Source organism: Bufo bufo, chromosome 2 (genome assembly GCF_905171765.1).
Source record: "Bufo bufo chromosome 2, aBufBuf1.1, whole genome shotgun sequence".
Lineage (NCBI taxonomy): Eukaryota > Metazoa > Chordata > Amphibia > Anura > Bufonidae > Bufo > Bufo bufo.
The window spans coordinates 796,977,740-796,995,431 of record NC_053390.1 but is presented as its reverse complement, the minus strand read 5'-3'; positions in this window follow the sequence as shown (position 1 = coordinate 796,995,431).

Here is a 17,692-nt window from a genome sequence, read left to right as displayed (position 1 = left end):
CTATATCTCACGCCATATAAACTAAAATGACCTCCAGTACCATCAGCAATGCCCCAAAGTGCCGGACACAGAAAATACTCTTTCCTCGTCCCTGTAGTCTTTTCTTCTCCTCTCATGTGAGAGCCTGATTTACAACCATTCATGTTGCATTTTCCTCTCAGTGGTCAGGTTGGCACAAGAGGGAGAGCAGGAGGGAGAGCTAGGGGGAGATGAGTGATGATTATGTAGTGGCATACATCTCTGTACAGTCAGTCAGTACATTTTGATGTTGATTATAAGGCACCTCATTATAAGGTGTCTAGGGCATCTCATCCAGCCCACCAAAAACTTGATCTTTATTGACAGAGGGCAAGAACCCTGAAGCAGCTGCTTACAGGTAGCTCACCTTTCCATTTGGGGGAGACTCTAGATTGGCTGACATGAGTTAATATATACTTGTTTCCTATGGAGTTATTGGAGTATTGTCAGAAAATATGAAACTATTAGTGTTGAGCGAATCGCCAGGACCAGATGGCATACACCCCCGTATCCTAAGAGAATTAAGTAATGTCATAGCCAGACCCTTATTTCTGATATTTACAGACTCTATACTGACAGGGAATGTCCCACAGGATTGGCACATAGCAAATGTGGTGACAATATTCAAAAAGGGTCCAAAAACAGAGCCTGGAAACTATAGGCAGGTAAGTTTAACATCTGTTGTGGGTAAACTGTTTGAAGGTTTTCTAAGAGATGCTATCTTGGAGTACCTCAATGAAAATAAGCAAATAACGCCATATCAGCATGGCTTCATGAGTGATCGGTCATGCCAAACTAATTTTATCAGTTTCTTTGAGGAGGTAAGTTATAGACTTGACAGCAGCGAATCAATGGATGTCGTATATCTGGACTTCTCTAAAGCATTTGACACTGTACCACATAAAAGGTTAGTATATAAAATGAGAATGCTCGGACTGGGAGAAAATGTCTGTATGTGGGTAAGTAACTGGCTGAGGGATAGAAAACAGAGGGTGGTTATTAACGGTACATACTCAGATTGGGTCACTGTCACTAGTGAGGTACCTCCGGGGTCAGTATTGGGCCCTATTCTCTTTAATATATTCATTAATGATCTTGTAGAAGGCTTGCACAGTAAAATATACATTTTCGCAGATGACACTAAACTGTGTAAAGTAATTAACACTGAAGAGGACAGTATACTACTACAGAGGGATCTGGATAGATTGGAGGCTTGGGCAGATAAGTGGCAGATGAGGTTTAACACTGACAAATGTAAGGTTATGCACATGGGAAGGAATAATGCAAGTCACCCGTACATACTAAATGGTAAAACACTGGGTAACACTGACATGGAAAAGGATCTAGGAATTTTAGTGAACTGCAAACTAAGCTGTAAAAACCACTGTCAGACCGCTCCTGCTAATGGCAATAAGATAATGGGTTGTATCAAAAGGGTCATAGATGCCCGTGATGAGAACATAGTCCTACAACTTTACAAATCACTGGTCAGACCACACATGGAGTACTGTATACAGTTCTGGTCTGCTGTGAACAGGGCAGACATAGCAGAGCTGGAGAGAGAGTTCAGATGAGGGCAACTAAAGTAATAACTGGAATGAGGGAACTACAGTACAGTGGATAACAAATTTACTGTAGGCCAGTGGAGTACAGGCCCCAAATTTATGCATTCACCGGACAGAAAAAAACAAGTGATTATGTGGCTGGAGGCATATTAGGCGGTCAGTGGATAACAATTTTACTGCAGGTCAGTGGAGTACAGGCCCCAAACATTAGGCATTCACTGGACAGAAAAGACCAAGTGATTATGTGGCTGGAGGTATATAAGGCAGTCAGTAGATTGCAGGCCAGTGAAGTACAGGCCCAAAAAAAGTGCACTGGATGTCACTGATATTTTAGGGATGCGCACACTTTAAACAGAAGATGTGGTGCAAATAATTTAACTGCCCGCAGCGGCCTATTACACTTTTTTTGCGCAGGATGCGCTAAAAATATATATTGCTGCTGTCACACACAATAGTCCTTAACCCATTTGGGACACAGCCTTATTTGACCTTAAGGACCAGGCCATTTTTTGCAAATCTGATAAGTGTCACTTTGAGTGGTGATAACTTTAAAACGCTTTGACTTATCCAGGACATTCTGAGATCGTTTTTTTGTCACATATTGTACTTCTTGACACTGGTAAAATGAAGTCAAAATATTTTTATTTTATTTATAAAAATTTGTAAAAAATTGCAAATTTCCAAGTTTCAATTTCTCTACTTCTACAATACATAGTAATACCTCCAAAAATAGTTATTACTTTACATTCCCCATATGTCTACTTCATGTTTGGATCATTTTGGGAATGATATTTTATTTTTTGGGGATGTTACAAGGCTTGGAAGTTTAGAAGCAAATCTTTAAATTTTTCAGAAATTTTCAAAAATCCAATTTTTAGTTACCAGTTCAGGTCTGAAGTCACTTTGCGAGGCTTACATAATAGAAACCACCCAAAAATGACTCCATTCTAGAAACTACACCCCTCAAGGTATTCAAAACTGATTTTACAAACTTTGTTAACCCTTTAGGTGTTCCACAAGGAACAAGAGATACAATTTCAAAATTTCACTTTTTTGGCATATTTTTAATTTTAAGAATTTTTTTCCCAGTTACAAAGCAAGGGTTAAAGGCCAAACCAAACTCAATATTTATGGCCCTGATTCTGTAGTTTACAGAAACACGCCATATGTGGTCGTAAACTGCTGTACGGGCACACGGCAGGGCGCAGAAGGAAAGGAATGCCATACGGTTTTTGGAAGACAGATTTTGCTGGACAGTTTTTTTTGACATTATGTCCCATTTGAAGCCCCCCTGATGCACCCCTAGAGTAGAAACTCCATCAAAGTGACCCCCATCTAATAAACTACACCCCTCAAGGTATTCAAAACTGATTTTACAAACGTCGTTAACCCTTTAGGTGTTCCACAAGAGTTATTGGCAAATGGAGATGAAATTTCAGAATTAAAATTTTTGGGCAAATTTTCCATTTTAAGCCATTTTTCCCAATAACAAAGCAAGGGTTAACAGCCAAACAAAACTCAATATTTATTGCCCGGATTCTGTAGTTTACAGAAACACCCCATATGTGGTCGTTAACTGCTGTACGGGCACACGGCAGGGCGCAGAAGGAAAGGAATGCCATAAGGTTTTTGGAAGGCAGATTTTGCTGGACAGTTTTTTTTTATACCATGGCCCATTTGAAGCCCCCTTGATGCATCTCTAGAGTATAAACTCCATAAAAGTGACCCCATCTAAGAAACTACACTCCTCAAGCTAATCAAAATAGATTTTACAAATGTCGTTAACCCTTTAGGTGTTCCACAAGAGTTATTGGCAAATGGAGATGAAATTTCAGAATTAAAATTTTTGGGCAAATTTTCCATTTTAAGCCATTTTTCCCAATAACAAAGCAAGGGTTAACAGCCAAACAAAACTCAATATTTATTGCCCGGATTCTGTAGTTTACAGAAACACCCCATATGTGGTCGTTAACTGCTGTACGGGCACACGGCAGGGCGCAGAAGGAAAGGAATGCCATAAGGTTTTTGGAAGGCAGATTTTGCTGGACAGTTTTTTTTTTATACCATGGCCCATTTGAAGCCCCCTTGATGCATCTCTAGAGTATAAACTCCATAAAAGTGACCCCATCTAAGAAACTACACTCCTCAAGCTAATCAAAATAGATTTTACAAATGTCGTTAACCCTTTAGGTGTTCCACAAGAGTTATTGGCAAATGGAGATGAAATTTCAGAATTAAAATTTTTGGGCAAATTTTACATTTTAAGCCATTTTTCCCAATAACAAAGCAAGGGTTAACAGCCAAACAAAACTCAATATTTATTGCCCGGATTCTGTAGTTTACAGAAACACCCCATATGTGGTCGTTAACTGCTGTACGGGCACACGGCAGGGCGCAGAAGGAAAGGAATGCCATAAGGTTTTTGGAAGGCAGATTTTGCTGGACTGGTTTTTGTGACACCATGTCCCATTTGAAGCCCCCCTGATGCACCCCTAGAGTAGAAACTCCAAAAAAGTGACCCGATTTTAAAAACTACGGGATAGGGTGGCAGTATTGTTGGTACTAGTTTAGGGTACATATGATTTTTGGTTGCTCTATATTACACATTTTGTGAGGCAAGGTAAGTAAGAAATAGCTGTTTTGGCACCGTTTTTATTTTTTTTAATTTACAACATTCATCTGACAGGTTAGATCATGTTATATTTTTATAGCGAAGTAAGTGTAGAAATGAAAATAGGCAGCGGCACTCACCCGTGTGTAAGTAGACAGCTTTATTTCTGAAATAACATCAGGCAGGGGGCGGACAGATCCAGAGCACGCATTGAACAGCGGCGGCCGTTTAGCGCTACACGCGCTTCTTCTGGCTGTGCGTCAATGCGTGCTTGCGCATCGCTCCTTTTAAGTGCTGGCGCAGACCTGTTGTCATGGAAATTAACAAACCAGGCTGCGTCTGCACATAGGAAATGACTAAACATAATATAGATATAAAAGTAAAAACAATGACATGTGCAAATGTCAAGGATCATAAGCAATGTAAATAATATAACAATATGTTGGTATATGAAATGCTGTAGGAAGGGGCTAAGGTCGTTTCTGTCATTCATACCCAATTCCCCTAAGGCTTGTGTACGTAGCACCCAACTAGCCTCCCTCTGTAGGAGGAGGCGATGTCTGTCTCCTCCCTGCAGGGGAGTGGATACGGTTTCTAAACCTGAGAAAGAAATACAACTGGTGTCACCACCATGAGCTCTTTTTTATATGCTCTATGAGCCTCGGACATCCTTTCCCTGTCTTGATGGAATTAAAATGTTCCCTGACTTGTTCATAGAGGCATCTTTTCGTCTTGCCGATGTAGAAACGTCCACATGTGCATAGTAGTAGATATACTACATAAGTACTGCGACAATTAATAAAAGTATTGACTGTATGTGAAATACCAGCAAATTCAATACATTTTTTCTGGGAATTGTTATTGCACAGTGAACAGTTTCCACACCTAAAGTTGCCCTTAGGAAGGTTACTATTAAGCCAATTCTTGCTCCTAACTGATTGGAACCTACTTCTGACAAGCTTATCTTTGACAGTATGACTCCTTCTAAAGGAGATCAAAGGTTTCTGCTGTGTCAGCTCATTTAGAGTTGCATCCCGTCTCAATACGTCCCAATTTTTAAATATGACTGACCGTATGCGCTCAGCCATGAGACTGTACTTGAATGAAAATGCAAATCTAGCACCCTTTCTCCTCCCTTTGCTCTGATCTTTTTTCTCATAACCACTCTTCAGGAGACTGTCCTGTGTGAAGTTTTTTTCTACTCTTTCCATGTCCCTTTTTAGTACCTCTTCAGGGTAGCCTCTTCTGACTAATCGCTGTTTAAGATCCTGAGCTTGTCTACGGTACCCACTGTCTGTGCTGTTGATACGTCTCAATCTAATGAATTGACCGTAGGGTATGGACTTTTTGACACTCTGTGGATGGAAGCTGTCGTGGTGGAGCAAGGAGTTGGTCGCCGTGGGCTTACGAAAGCCCTCCGTGACCAACCCGTCGCCTTCCACCAGGACAGCCACATCCAAGAATTCTAACCTATTGCCTCCAAAATTGAGGGTAAAGGTCATACCCATGTCGTTTTTATTGAGATACTTCACGAACTCACCACACTCTTTTTCCGTGCCTTCCCAGACTATAAACACATCATCTACGAAACGTAGATATGTTTTTAACTTAGAAAGAAAAGGGTTGTTGATAGAATAAACATACCTGTCTTCTAGTCTGGCAAGGTACATATTAGCAAACGTACAGGAGACGGGGGTCCCCATAGCCGTACCCACCCTCTGTCTGAGCCACTCGTTCCCAAACTGGAAAGTATTATTAGTTAAAATAAACTTAAGTGCCTCACCAACAAATTCACAATACAGATTGCTCTTACCCAGGTTCACCACGATGTCTAGGACCGCCTCTACACCCGCATCATGCGGGATGCGGATGTAGAGGCTCTCCACATCGAGGGACACCAACTGGTAATCTTTTTGCCAGCACACCTCCCTAAGGGCCAATAAAAAATCATTTGTGTCCCTGAGGTATGCAGGGGCACTGGTCAGTGCTGGTCTCAAGAGCCAGTCCAAATACTTGGACAAAGGCTCGGTCGCTGAGCCAATCCCTGCGACAATAGGGCGTCCCGGGGGATGGCTCAGCGACTTGTGGACTTTGGGCAAGAAATACCAGGATGGCTTGGCTGGAGACAATGGGACAAGTTTGTCCGACATATTTCTAGGAAGAAAGCCAGCCTCCACATATCTGTTAACAAGGGTTTTCAACAACTGTAGGGTATTAGGTAGGGGGTCCCCCCGTATCCTCTCGTAGACGTGAGTGTCGCCTAATTGTCTGAGGGCCTCATTGAAGTAGTAATCTCTGGACATGAGTACCACGTTGCCCCCCTTGTCCGCCGGTTTCACAATTATGTCTTCCTGGGAGCGAAGCCACTGTAAGGCTTTATGCTCATCTGGACTAATGTTAGATTGAGCAGTAGAATAAATTACTGCTTTGACATCCCTCATCACTTGATGTTGAAAGATATCAATGCTACTACCGGCGGGCATAGGGGGGCAAAAAGTGGATCTAACTCCACCTGTAAATGGATCCACAGAGGTGTCGGATGAGAAATCCTCAGCAACATCCATTCCAGTAAGGAACTCAAGACAGGCTAATTCTCCTTCATTGAATTTGGTGGATATTTGAAAGGCTCTGGGGTTAGGGCAGAGTGGTGACTCCCCCTGGGTGGTAGATAACTTCTGTGGGGTGTCTCTAAAGAGCTTATGCAGATGTAATTTGCGTGTGGCTTTGAATAGGTCAACTTCAAAGGTGACAGGGTCAAACTTTTCAGTAAGACTGTAACCAAGTCCTTTATTAAGAACCTTCATACAGCCAGGTGGTAATGGACGGTCCGTTAAATTGATCACTAGGTTTTCGTCAGGGGATAGGGGGGTATCTACTTCCTCCACGATACTTGTTTTTTCTCCCTTCCTGACTTCCTGATCCCTGTTCCTCTTGTTGGTCTTTCTCCCTCCTCTTCTGATCTTTTTCCTAAAGGGTCGAGTGATTCCCTTATAGGGTCAGCTGGTGCTTGACTGGGATCATCTGAGATACTGGAGTCGGAATCAGTCGTCCAATAATCGTTATTTTGACGACGATATGTTCTTTTCTTTTGTTGCTTTCTATTGAACCTTCTACCAGTGTTCCAATTAAAGATGGATCCAGACTCATAATCATGTTTGTCTCTGACAAACTTATCTCTTTTTCTTTCTTTAACTTCCGCTTGCGTGATGGTTAACTTTTTATTCAACTTTTTGTCAAATGCTTCCAGGAGGTTCTCAGACAGTCTGGATTCTAGTTCTGTCCGTGCTTTGTCAAGTTCATTTTTGGTTATATCATACTCCTTGATGTCTCTATTTAGAACCATCTCTAGTATTTGCAGAGAAAAGCCCATATGGAGTGCTTGCCATTCCTTTAGAAAAGCCTCGTCATGCTCATATTGTGCAGGGAATTTATAAATCCTTAAGCCCCTGGGCACCCTTCCACTCTCCTTATAGGACTTGAGTGATTTCACTGTCCAGAAAAGACGTATTTCTTTTTCTGCTAACTGCGCTACTTTAATTTCAAGCGCACGGGTGCTCAGGTTTTGCAAAGCGTCCTTGACATTGCACTGTGCAAAGAAATCCTCCGCCCCTTGTCTGCCTTCAAGTATAGATTGGCTGGATGCCTCAGTAGCCATAATAATGTAGCGGTAGCGATCACAACAAAGTATCTTCTGTGCTAGATCAGCGTTGCGTAGTGTGCTCAAGCCCCAAAGCGAAAGTCCTGAATGATACAAGTAAAATAAGATAGGGGGCGGCACCACTACACCGGCCAAGCGCACATGAGTCAGACGCTGACTTGGCTGGAGAGGACACACACAATCGGAGGTGCTCAGCTGGATGTAGCAGATGAAGTGCACAACGAAGTAAGTGTAGAAATGAAAATAGGCAGCGGCACTCACCCGTGTGTAAGTAGACAGCTTTATTTCTGAAATAACATCAGGCAGGGGGCGGACAGATCCAGAGCACGCATTGAACAGCGGCGGCCGTTTCGCGCTACAACTCTGAATGAGCTGACACAGCAGAAACCTTTGATCTCCTTTAGAAGGAGTCATACTGTCAAAGATAAGCTTGTCAGAAGTAGGTTCCAATCAGCTAGGAGCAAGAATTGGCTTAATAGTAACCTTCCTAAGGGCAACTTTAGGTGTGGAAACTGTTCACTGTGCAATAACAATTCCCAGAAAAAATGTATTGAATTTGCTGGTATTTCACATACAGTCAATACTTTTATTAATTGTCGCAGTACTTATGTAGTATATCTACTATTATGCACATGTGGACGTTTCTACATCGGCAAGACGAAAAGATGCCTCTATGAACGAGTCAGGGAACATTTTAATTCCATCAAGACAGGGAAAGGATGTCCGAGGCTCATAGAGCATATAAAAAGAGCTCATGGTGGTGACACCAGTTGTATTTCTTTCTCAGGTTTAGAAACCGTATCCACTCCCCTGCAGGGAGGAGACAGACATCGCCTCCTCCTACAGAGGGAGGCTAGTTGGGTGCTACGTACACAAGCCTTAGGGGAATTGGGTATGAATGACAGAAACGACCTCAGCCCCTTCCTATAGCATTTCATATACCAACATATTGTTATATTATTTACATTGCTTACGATCCTTGACATTTGCACATGTCATTGTTTTTACTTTTATATCTATATTATGTTTAGTCATTTCCTGTGTGCAGACGCAGCCTGGTTTGTTAATTTCCATGACAACGGCCTGCGCCAGCACTCAAAAGGAACGATGCGCAAGCACGCATTGACGCACAGCCAGAAGAAGCGCGTGTAGCGCTAAACGGCCGCCGCTGTTCAATGCGTGCTCTGGATCTGTCCGCCCCCTGCCTGATGTTATTTCAGAAATAAAGCTGTCTACTTACACACGGGTGAGTGCTGCTGCCTATTTTCATTTCTACACTTACTTCGTTGTGCACTTCATCTGCTACATCCAGCTGAGCACCTCCGATTGTGTGTGTCCTCTCCAGCCACGTCAGCGTCTGACTCATGTGCGCTTGGCCGGTGTAGTGGTGCCGCCCCCTATCTCATTTTACTTATATTTTTATAGACCAGGTTGTCACGGATGCGGCAATACCTAATATGTATACTTTTTTTTATTTATGTAAGTTTTACACAATGATTTCTTTTTTGAAACAAAAAAAAAATCATGATTTAGTGTTTCCATAGTCTGAGAGCCAAAATATTTTCAGTTTTTGGGCGATTACCTTGGGTAGGGTATGATTTTTGCGGCATGAGATGACGGTTTTATTGGCACTATTTTGGGGTGCATGTGACTTTTTGATAACTTGCTATTACACTTTTTGTGATGTAAGGTGACAAAAAAATGGCTTTTTTTACACCGTTTTTAGTTTTAGTTTTTTACGGTATTCACCTGAGGGGTTAGGTCATGTGATATTTTTATAGAGCAAGTTATTACGGACGCTGCGATACCTAATATGTATACGTTTTTTAATTTATGTAAGTTTTACACAATGATTTAATTTTTGAAGCAAAAAAAATCATGTTTTAGTGTTTCCATAGTCTGAGAGCCCTAATTTTTTCAGTTTTTGGGCGATTACTATAGGTAGGGTATGATTTTTGCGGGATGAGATGACGGTTTTATTGGCACTATTTTGGGGTGCGTGTGACTTTTTGATCGCTTGCTATTACACTTTTTGTGAGGCAAGGTGACAAAAAATGGTTTATTTAGCACAGTTTTTATTTAAATTTTTTTACGGTGTTCATCTTAGGGGTTAGGTCATGTGATATTTTTATAGAGACGGTCGATACGGACGCGGAGATACCTAATATGTATACTTTTTTTTATTTATGTAAGTTTTACACAATAACAGCTTTTTTAAAACCAAAAAAATGATGTTTTAGTGTCTCCATATTCTGAGCCATAGTATTTTTTGGCGGATTGTCTCAGGTAGGGGCTCATTTTTTGCGGGATGAGGTGACAGTTAGATTGGTACTATTTTGGTGGGCAAACGCCTTTTTGATCGCTTGCTGTTGTACTTTTTGTGGTTTAAGGTGACAAAAAAATGGTTTATTTAGCACAGTTTTTATTTTTTATTTTTTACGGTGTTCATCTAAGGGTTTAGGTCATGCGATATGTTTATAGATCCAGCCGATACGGACTCGGCAATACCTAATATGTATACTTTTTTTTTCTCACTATTTTTTACCAATTTTTTTTTTACTTTATTTGGGGAAAATGACGTTTTTGTTTATTTTTACTTGAAACTTAATTTTTTGGGGGGAAAACTTTATTTTTCAACTATATTTTTTGTCCCACTTTGGGACTTGAACTTTTGGGGGTCTAATCCCTTTACAATGCACTCCAATACTTCTGTATTGCTGGATCTCACAGGCTCGTCACCGGAAGGCAGCGCGATGCCTTCCTTCCTCGTGCTGCAGCAACCTCAGGTAAAAGCCGCAAACCACAGGTCTGAATTGACCTGTGGTTTGCGGCGATTGCCGACACGGGGGGGGGGGTCATGGGACCACCCCCCCCCCCCCCCGGGCATTTTGCCAAGGTGCCTGCTCATTGATTTGAGCAGGCACCTTGTTCCGATCACCGCCCGCCGGGCGGCGGTGATCGAAAATACACATGACGTACCGATACGTCATGTGTCCTTAAGTACCAGGACAACATGCTGTACCGGTACGTCATGTGTCCTGAAGAGGTTAAATGGACTTTTGGGTCTCTAAAAAGTTTTTTGTTAAAAAAATATTCCTATTACACTCCCTACACTGTCTGTCCCTTCCTATGCACAGCTCTCCCTAACACTGAGCAATTTAGCGCAGGTTGCGCTACAAACATATATTGCTGCTGTCACACACAATAGTCCTTACAAGGACTTTTGGGTTTATGAAACATTTTTGTTGAAAAATGAAATTCAATTATACTCCCTACACTCTCTGTCCCTTTCTATGCTCAGCTCTCCCTGACTTAGAATGAGCCGAACACGCTTCATCGGGGGCTATATAGCTCCCGATGACGCGTTCCGGCCAACCAATCACTGTAATGCCAGTAGCCAACATGGCTACTGGCAATAGAGTGACGGCAGTACTTAAATGCACGTTTATTGGCTGCTCAGCAGTCGCGAAACTTGCGGGAAGGAGGTTTGAGCATTGCGCTCGAGCACATGCGGTACTCGGCCGAGTACCGCCATGTGCTGAGCATAGCGATGCTCAAGCCGAACTGGTATTCGGATGAGCATGCTCGCTCAACACTATCCCTGAATCAATATTTGGTGGAAGCAGGTATATCACACCCCTCAATTAGTATTTTGTGGAAGCAGGAATATCAAACCCTTAATTAGTATTTTGTGGAAGCAGGTATATCGCACACCTTAATCTGTATTTTGTGGAAGCAGGTATATCAAACCCATAAATCAGTATTTTGTGGAAGCAGGTATATTGCACCCCTCAATCAGTTTTTTGTGGAAGCAGGTATATCAAACCCATAAATCAGTACTTTGTGGAAGCAGGTATATCGCACCCCTCAATCAGTATTTTGTGTAAACAGTTATATGGAACTCCTGAATCAATATTTGGTGGAAGCAGGTATATCGCAGCCCTTTAATCAGTATTTTGTGGAAGCAGGTATATTGCACTCCTCAATCATTTTTTTTGGGGGGGGGGGCAACAGGTATATCACACCTGTTGCAAATAGTTGTTCCAATAACGCTTGTCCCTCTATATATCTGCGGTATCGCAGAAGAACCGCACACAACTGCTGCACAATACAAATGCACTATAATAGACTTTCAGTGTTAGAAAGTACAGTACAGACCAAAAGTTTGGACACACTTTCTCATTCAAAGAGTTTTCTTTATTTTCATGACTATGAAAATTGTAGATTCACACTGAAGGCATCAAAACTATGAATTAACACATGTGGAATTATATACATAACAAACAAGTGTGAAACAACTGAAAATATGTCATATTCTAGGTTCTTCAAAGTAGCCACCTTTTGCTTTGATTATGCTTTGCACACTCTTGGCATTCTCTTGATGACATGTGTTGTAAATATTTCCATATCTTTTGTGTTTCGGGCACACTCTTGCTTTTGGCTTCCAAATCATGATCAAATCCTGATGGCCATGTGATCGAGGCCTTATGGAAGCTTCAAAGACAGAAACCATAGTGTTTTCCATTTTTCAGTTCTTCTGAGAGATAAGAAGGGTAAAATAGTCATTGATATCAACGAGGCCAAACAGGGACACCAGTGGCCCGTCACACAATGGTGAGGGTGGCAAAAGCACGAGGAGTAGTGTTGAGCCAGTATGCTCGGCCGAACACCGGTTCGGCTCGGGCATCCCTATGCTCGGCCGCTATTTAGCCTCTATTTCTATGCAGAAGATCGCTGTACAGTGAGGGAATCCCTCAGTGTGAGTCCGCAGCTTAGGAGACCCTAGTCTGACTCCATATAAAGCTATGTCCATATATGGAGTCAGTGCTTGGGGATACCCCAGTGTATTTAAATTTAATTTAGCCTGTATTTCAGAAATGTTTCTGCCAGAATTCGAACTCACAACCTTCTGTGTTAGAGGCAAGGCACTTAACCACTCAGCTATAAAAGCTGCATAGCCAGTAACCTAAAAAATAAAAATAAAAAAAGAGACTACTACTGTACTTCTACTGAGACCTATACAGTAGAAGGCTCATATAAAAAAATATTTAGTGACTGGCTATGCAGATATATAGTGTAGTGCTTAAAGTTCTGGGCTATGATGCAGAAGCTGTGAGTTCAAATACTGTCACAAACTTTTTCAGAAATAGAGGCTAAACTTAATTTAAACATATATATATATAGCTTGAGAAAGGCCTCATTGAGCAGGCCGAAACGTCGCTTGAATAAAGTTAATGTGATGTATAAACTGTACCACTCAATTGAAAAAAAAAAAACTGAAATCTTTTAGGTGGAGGGAAGAAAACAAAAAACTAAAATAATGTGGTTGCATAAGTGTGCACACCCTCTTATAACTGGGTATGTAGCTGTGTTCAGAATTAAGCAATCACATTCAAAATCACGTTAAATAGGAGTCAGCATACACCTGCCATCATTTAAAGTGCCTCTGATTAACCCCAAAGTTCAGCTGCTCTAATTGGTCTTTCCTGAAATCACACAGCAAAAGCCATGGTCCACAGAGAGCTTCCAAAGCATCAGAGGGATCTCATTGTTAAAAGGTATCAGTCAGGAGAAGGGTACAAAAGAATTTCCAAGGCATTAGATATACCATGGAACACAGTTAAGACAGTCATCATCAAGTGGAGAAAATATGGCACAACAGTGACATTACGAAGAACTGGACGTCCCTCTAAAATTGATGAAAAGACGAGAAGAAAACTGGTCTGGGAGGCTACCAAGTGGCCTACAGCAACATTAAAGGAGCTGCAGGAATATCTGGCAAGTACTGGCTGTGTGGTACATGTGACAATAATCTCCCGTATTCTTCATATGTCTGGGCTATGGGGTAGAGTGGCAAAACAAAAGCCTTTTCTTACGAAGAAAAACATCCAAGCCATGTTACATTTTGCAAAAACACATCTGAAGTCTCCCAAAAGCATGTGGGAAAAGGTGTTATGGTCTGATGAAACCAAGGTTGAACTTTTTGGCCATAATTCCAAAAGATATGTTTGGCATAAAAACAACACTGCACATCACCAGAAGAACACCATACCCACAGTGAAGCATGGTGGTGGCAGAATCATGCTTTGGGGCTGTTTTTCTTCAGCTAGAACTGGGGCCTTAGTTAAGTTAGAGGGAATTATGAAGAGTTCCAAAGACCAGTCAATATTGGCACAAAACCTTCAGGCTTCTGCTAGAAAGCTGAAAATGAAGAGGAACTTCATCTTTCAGCATGGCAACGACCCAAAGCATATATACAAATCAACAAAGGAATGGCTTCACCAGAAGAAGATTAAAGTTTTGGAATGGCCAAGCCAGGGCCCAGACCTGAATCCGATTAGAAATCTGTGGGATGATCTGAAGAGGGCTGTGCACAGGGGATGCCCTTGCAATCTGACAGATTTGGAGTGTTTTTGCAAAGGAGAGTGGGCAAATCTTGCCAAGTCAAAATGTGCCATGCTGATAGACTCATACCCAAAAAGACTGAGTGCTGTAAAATCAAAAGGTGCTTCAACAAAGTATTAGTTTAAGGGTGTGCACACTTATGCAACCATATTATTTTATTTTATATTTTTTCTTCCCTCTGCCTAAAAGATTTCAGTTTGTTTTTGTAACAGTACAGCCTGGATCACAGCGGCTCCCTGTGACGATACGCTGACTTGCGCTCCAGAGTGGAACGCACCGGCCGTCTGCGATGATACGTTGGCTTGCGTTCCAGCGTGGAACGCAGCGACCGCCTGTGTTGTTACGCTGGCTTGCGCTCCAGCGTGGAACGCAGTGGCTGCTGGGCCCTCCGGTGACTCCGCCCACTTACCGTCCGGCCATTAAATAGAAGACAGGTGCTAAGCAGGGTGTTCCACTAATGGAGTGCGCACCCTGCTAGCTCCACTGCATCTGAGGACTCTGTCCACATATCCAGACCTGGATCCCTAACAACAGCGTGAAGGACTGTCTACCTTCTTGCCACTGGCTTCCCCACTGCTGGCTTCCTAGCCAGGACCAACTAACCGCAAGTATATGCCTGTTACCTGCTCTGATTAATGTCCTGGAACTCTGAGTGGGGTGGTTCCTGACTGGTGTGAGACGATACTCCCAAACCAACTCTGAACCTACTGCATACTATATACTAAACTGTGGACATGCTCTGAACCTAATGCATACTATATACTAAACTGTGGACATGCTCTACTAACTCTGAACCTACTGCATACTATATACTAAACTGTGGACATGCTCTGAACCTACTGCATACTATATACTAAACTGTGGACATGCTCTGAACCTACTGCATACTATATACTAAACTGTGGACATGCTATACTAACTCTGAACCTACTGCATACTATATACTAAACTGTGGACATGTTCTGAACCTACTGCATACTATATACTAAACTGTGGACATGCTCTGAACCTATGGCATACAATATACTAAACTGAGGACATGCTATATACTAACCCTGAACCTATTGCATACTAGATACTAACTCTGAACTGTGCACAAGCTTATACTAACTTGTGACTCCTGTAATACTGGGAGACCTTCCTCTCCACCAGTAATACTAAATAGATGGATAGCGGTAAATGATTTTGTTACCCCAAACTCTCCGCCCAAGACTGAGAGAGACGCCTGGGGTACATACTGAGTAACCGCGAATCCCACAGCCAAGAACAAGGGCAGTGGGATAATAGTGCATGTCCATTGCTTCCGCAGTTACAGTTTTTCAATTGAGTTGTACAGTTTATAGGTCATATTAAAGGTGAAAAAAGTTCTGAAATGATTTATCTTATTTTTTTTACATCACAGAAACCTGACATTTTAACAGGGGTGTGTAGACTTTTTATATCCACTGTATATATACAGCTTCTGCATCATAGCCCAGAACTTTAACCACTACACTATATAGTTGCATAGCCAGTCACTAAAAACAAAAAAATATGAGACTTCTACTGTATATGTCTCAGTAGAAGTACAGTACAGTAGAAGTCTCATAATAATAATTTTTTTTTTTAAGTAACTGGTTATGCAGCTATTATAGCTGAGTGGTTAAGTTCCATGCCTCTAATACAGAAGGCTGTGAGTTCAAATCCCGGCAGAAGTTTTTCTGAAATATGGGCTAAATTAGATTTAAATACATTGGGGTGTCCCCAAGCATTGGCTCCATCTATGGACATAGCTACTGTATATATGGAGTCAGAGCAGGGACTCCTAAGCTGAACTAGAGTCCCGGCACCCTCCCTTCTTTAGAGCAGGGGGTGCCTGGGGTTCTCCCATTGACTTCCATTGTGCTCGGGTGCTCGGTAGAACATCCGAGCATCGCAAAGTGTTCTACTCGAGCACATGAGCGAGCACTTTGGTGCTCGATCAATACTAATGAGGAGTCAACATAGTGAGGAACACCATCCTGCCTTTGCAGCTCAAGGACGGCATGTTTTGCTCGGTAAGAGTGGCTGAAGTGCATTCATAGTTTCCTGGCCATTTTCAAGACATCTTGCAGTTGGGTGGAAGACTTCAGGAACCGAGTTACAACCAGATTAATGATGTGCTCCATGAAGGGAGAATGGGTCAGCCCTCCTTGACACAGTACTGACACAATGTTCTTCCTGTTATCAGTGACCATGGTTCCGATCTTCAGTTGGAGAGGAGACAGCCAGGATTCAATTTCTTGATGAAGGACACGGAGTAGCTCTTCCCCATTGTGACTCCATTTGCCCAGGCTGCCCAGGTGTAGAACAGCATGACACCGCCGTGCTCTGCATAGGTGGTATGCTGGTGAACAACTCAGAACTGTGCTGAGTACAAAGTGGGGGATGAGGAGGCAGAGGAGGACATTGGTGCCGGAATCACAACATGAAAATGCGTAGGCGGCATTGCCATCACCTGGTCAAGTTGCTGGTGTGTCTTGAGTAGGAACCACATTTACCCAGTGGGCCATAAAGGACATATATTATCCTTCACCATGGTTATAGCTCCACATGTCAGTGCTGCTATGAAATGTACCAGACAATGACAGGCTCAAGGACTGGCCCACCTTCTGCTGTACATATGTATGCAGAGCTGGTACAGCTTTTTTAGAGAAGTAGTGACGGCTTGGGACTCTCCACCTTGGCTCGGTACAAGCCATCAGTTCTCTGAAATGTGCACAGTCAACCACATGGAAAGGGAAGGACTGTAGTACCAGCAAATTGGCCAGGAGCATGTTCAGCTTCTGCACCATTGGATAAGTGCACGCACGAGGTGCATGAGGAATAGGAGGAGGAGGAACATCAGGACAAGTAGATGATGAGAAAGAAACACAGCTCCCTCCTGCCACTGCATCTATGAAGCCGTACAACGCTAGTTTAATTCAGACTGGTCTACCCTGGGCTTGTTTGGCTCCAGATCTCACACTACTGCCACCCTGCTGGTTCACGGCCATGCTTGCACCTTGCAAGCTAATCCGCATGCTGCCACCCTTCCCCTGTCTCAAGGCAAGGCTGCCACCCTCACCCCGATGATGATGAAGCCCCCTCTTCACCTGGCTCCAATGTGCGATTGGCTACATCATTATCCATTACTGTCTGCTCATCACTTATGTTATCCTCAACAGTCTCATGGCCACATCCCTGACCGCTCACAACACCTGCTCCAATACGACTGTCATCGTTGCTACTTGCACACCTACAGGAAAAAGCAGTGGACATCTACAAATCTGGGCTAGCTGCTGACTTTCCTCAATGACATCTTCCTTGCTTAAAAGCAGAGCAGAGCTGGCGTACATTACTTGCTTGGCAGAAGGAGCAGCAAAGGAAAGAGGCAGGTTCAGAACAGGTGAGGACACACATCTTGTTCCTAGGCAA